This window comes from Sinocyclocheilus rhinocerous, unplaced genomic scaffold (genome assembly GCF_001515625.1).
Source record: "Sinocyclocheilus rhinocerous isolate Xijiao unplaced genomic scaffold, SAMN03320098_v1.1 scaffold2090, whole genome shotgun sequence".
Classification (NCBI taxonomy): Eukaryota; Metazoa; Chordata; class Actinopteri; order Cypriniformes; family Cyprinidae; genus Sinocyclocheilus; species Sinocyclocheilus rhinocerous.
In genome coordinates, this window is record NW_015632025.1 from 18,991 (window position 1) to 23,721 (window position 4,731).

Sequence of the window (4,731 nt, forward strand, 5' to 3'; positions counted from 1 at the left end):
TACTTCACAGAGGCTGAATTAGAGGTTTTGATGTTAGCTTACGAAGAGTGCAAGCCCATTATATTAAAGAAAAGCAACACAGCTGCAGCGTCGAAGGAAAGAGAATTGGCTTGGCAAAGAATAACTGACAGAGTAAATGCGTGAGTTTCTTTATATTATATATTTAATATATAATACATATTTTACATTTTCTTCTAAATATGCTACCCTCTGCCCTTTTATTATAATGCAAAATTGAACATTGATCTTTTTTAATATGTTGTATAACTAGACAAGCATTTACTTTTCCAGCCATTAATTTCTAAATATTACAGTAATGATGTATATTGATTAGTAACATATTGGCTGCTTGTTTTATAAGGTGTAATCCTTCTGGAGCCAGAAGAAGTCTGTCGCAAGTCAAAATGAAACATAAAAATATTCTCCAAAAGGTAATAATTCAATAACTTGTTACAGGAGCTATGTATTCAGTGTTTTTTTTTTTTAAGAGTATTTATCTGTCCTCTGTAGCTAATAGAAAGAAGGCCGAGGCCCGCTTAACTGGTGGGGGCCCACCACCACCTCCCCTCACCCCAGTGGAAGAGTTGGCTCTGTCCCTTAATAAAGGGCGGCCTGTGGTTGACTGCATCAAACGCGGAACCTCTTCAGACTGTGCCTCCCACAATAGTGATGTACTGAAATGTAGGTGTACCACAGTAGTAGTTATGATTTATTGTAATTTTTAAGTCCTAAGTAAAAAATAATCTACGCTTACACTTAAAGGCATTTGGAATGCACTTAATGATTGTTTCTCTTGTACACTATGCATGCTTTTTTTTTTTTTTACTGCTTATGCTGTTTACTGTAATCTTATTTTTAGTACCCTTGCATGCTCTTTATGTCTTTGTGTTTTTTTTTATGAATATATATATATATAGCCTATATATAGCTAATCTTATTGTTTTGATTGTCTTGCAGTTGCTGATGGATGTATAGTATTATTGGAACATCCTGAAACCACACAGTCTGTCACAGTTGTAAGTAATTATTGTCTGGTACCATTAGGTACGTTTGGATTTTGTAGTTTCTGTTAAACAGACAGAGTATACTTTCATATTTTCACTGTAGGATGTAGATGAAGAGACAACGTCTGCTGTGACAGAAATAGAAAATGATGGAACACCCATAGAGGTATGATGCATATCATATAATGCATTCCCCTCATTTTACACAGGATTAAACTAAATGTGTTTGTCCTTTTACAGAATGTGGCTGGGGATGCATATGCAGATGAGGGCCCATCTACCTCCACAAAGCTTAGCAGTGTAAGAATTTGCCTGCAGATCTTTATTTAAATATGTTATTGTCTCACAGATTTTAACCAACTTGTTTTATTCTGCCTTCCTAGTTGTCTGCAAAGGAGCTGTATAAGTTCCATCTTCAAAGGCAAATAAAACAAAGTGACATGGAGATGGACCTTATACAGCTTCAAATAGAGGAGAAAAGGCTGTCCATTAAGAAGGCCCAACTTGAAATAGATATGCTGGAGCATCGCCTAAAGGTGGGAATTGTATGTGAACACTGATCTGTTAGTTGGTGTTAAATGGTATATATGAAGCAATGACTAAAAATCTCTTTTCTCTTTTATTTCAGGAAATCCAGAAATAAACAATGCTTCATTGCAAACCATTCAAATAAAGTGATTTTGACAAATAATGTCTCTTAGCACTATGCCATCTCTTTGGTCTGCTACATTCATTTGGGGTTCCTCTAGGCTATCTTCATCAAGTGCAGGGGGGTGGCTCTCTCCTCTTATTGTGGCAATGTTGTGAAGGACAACACAAGCAACTGTGATGTCACATACCCTCTCTGGACTGACCCTCAGCCCACGCAGACACTGAAACCTTGCCTTCAGGATGCCTATGGTCATCTTGACCTTGGCCCGTGTCCTGCTGTGGGCCAGGTTGAACCGTGTCTGTGGTCCAGGCTCAGGTTGAGGATAGGGCGTCATCATAAAAGGCGAACAAGGGTAACAAGGGTCAACATTAGTGATGATGTGGGTCGCATCACATATTACCTAGTTAGTGGGGACAAGTGATGAGTTTACTGCTTTTAACACCAAAAGATTGAGGAGTGAAAAAACAGTTCATACCTGCACATTGATGCTATGGACAGACTTCCTATTAATATAGTCTCCTTCATTGACTGAAGGAACTTTAATAGGAATGTGGGTGCCATCAATACACCCAATCACATTTGGGAACCCTGAAATTTAAAGTTATGTTATTAAAGAATTAAGTCACAGTGTGTGTGTGTGTGTGTGTGTGTGTGTGTGTGCAGTATGCTTAGAGCAAGTAATGGTATGTAACTAATTTGTCACACAGGTTTATGGCCAGGGAACAGTACAAAAGTGTGTAGAAACCGCTTCAGTGCCAGGCATACTGTACGAACAGCTCTACACACAGTTGCCTTTCCCACATGCTCTGCATCGGCCACATTGTATAGAAAACTCCCTGTCGTAAAAAAACGAAGAGCAATGCACAGAATGTGTTCTGTGGTAAGCGCTGACCCACAGTTCGTCACGTTTGATACGTAAGGTTTCAAAAGATTCTTTAAAAAAATTAACGAATCTTTTGAAAAATGGTAATGCTCGTGCAAATATTCATTTGGATATGAAAACACATCGATACATGGCCTTATCACCCTCTCGCGGTGCAAAAAACCTCGTATAATCTGTGCTTCTACATCCACAGGATCGTCATCAAAAGGGCAAGCCATGCTGAGTGAGCTCTCTGAAACAAACTAACCCTGGAACATAAGCTGCTCTGGAGCAGGTTATCTTCAGAGAGCAAGTTGCTATGGTTACTTACATACCCTGAAAGTAACCTCCGATTTTGGAACCGAAAGCTGAGGTTATCCGCTCGCTTATCCTCAAACATACCCGGGTATGTCACATAACCTGCTTTTTGGAATACCCCCCTGATTCTTCTCAGAGATTACTTAGCCCTATACCAAATGGTAATTATCGTTGTGGTAATTGTGCTCAGTGCAATAATACATCAAAAACTTCTTTCTTTTGTCATCCAAGAACCGGTAAAAAATGTAGAATCAACTCTGTTATTACCTGTGTTCTACGCATGTTGTTTATTTGATTCGGTGTCCTTGTGGTTTAGGTTATGTTGGAAAAACATCACGTCAACTTAAACAAAGAATTAGTGAACACAAGAGTTCTATCAGGAGAAAAGATATGAACTGTCCAGTTGCAGCTCATTTTCTTGCCTTAAATCATGATGTTTCTACCTTACGGTTTTGTGGTATTGAAAGGGTTAATGTGCCACCTAGAGGTGGCGATATTGAATTGCTCTGACATTAACGTGATGAATTCATGAATCTGTTTTTAAATGGGGTGTACTTTGTGATGTCATACTTAAAAAAATTCCTGATGAAGGTCATGGGACAGAAACGTAGTCAATAAATATTTTGATATTTTTTGCATAGATAGTGTAATGTGATGTTATAATGCAATCTGGGCCTGATATATGTGCTAGTATGTATGTACAGTTTTTTTTTTTTTTTTCAGTTTATGATGTGCCTATTGCGGGTTGTTATTAATCAATGGATCTTTACAGCGATTGGTCATGAATTCATGAATCTGTTTTTAAATGGGGTGTACTTTGTGATGTCATGTTTAAAAAAAATTCCTGATGAAGGTCATGCGACCGAAACGTAGTCAACAAATATTTTGATATTTTTTGCATAGTGTGCAGGATTTGTTTTTTTGCTTTTTTGACCTGGTTGGTCTTTGCCTCCAACGCACCTATCTATTGTCGTCAGGAAGCTCTGTAATTGAATTAAAGAGCTCTCGAATTCAATTGTTACTAGTAAGGATTGAACTGTAGAGCTCTCTTTTCAGCGCGACCTCATTATGATAATTGCGCCTCATGCATATTCATAAAACGGGTGACTGTCTGTCCCGATAGCCTTGTGGGCAGTCCGTCGATAACACCGTTGCGCTACAGGTATCCTGAGTTTGAATCCCGGGTCGTGGATCCTTCTGATCCCATTTTTGCATAGATAGTGTGCGGGATTTGTTTTTTGCTTTTTAGTTTTTTGACCTGGTTGGTCTTTGCCTCCAACGCACCTATCTATTGCCGTCCGGTGTGCAGAGTTTAATTGTTAATTAATTGCAGAGCTCTACAATTGAAATTTTACTAGTAAGTATTACAATTAGAGAGCTCTCTAATTCAATTTTTACTAATAACAATAGCAATTAGAGAGCTCTCTAATTTAATTCTTACAAGAAAAAATGCAATTACAGAGCTCTATAATTAAATTTTTACTAGTAAAAAACAAATTAAAGATATGCTTAATTGCAAAGCTCTGTAATTGAATTAAAGAGCTCTCGAATTCAATTGTTACTAGTAAGGATTGAACTGTAGAGCTCTCTTTTCAGCGCGACCTCATTATGATAATTGCGCCTCATGCATATTCATAAAACGGGTGACTGTCTGTCCCGATAGCCTTGTGGGCAGTCCGTCGATAACACCGTTGCGCTACGGGTATCCTGAGTTTGAGTCCCGGCTCGTGGACCTTTCTGATCCAGCACCCCCTCCCCCCAATTCACTTATACTGTCCTATTGGAATAAAGGCAAAAATGCCAAAAATAAATCTTAAAAAAAGAAAATGGGGACTCAAGCAGCTTGTTCAGTCAAGCAGCTTTTAATGATGAATAGCAGCGCTGAGGCTCTAATG

At 38.4% G+C, this 4,731-nt stretch overlaps 1 pseudogene; it reads right to left on the reverse strand.

Moving 5' to 3' along the window:
- Positions 1-1,763: 1,763 nt before the first annotated feature.
- Positions 1,764-2,757, reverse strand: LOC107742038 (putative nuclease HARBI1; annotated as a pseudogene).
- Positions 2,758-4,731: the final 1,974 nt, after the last annotated feature.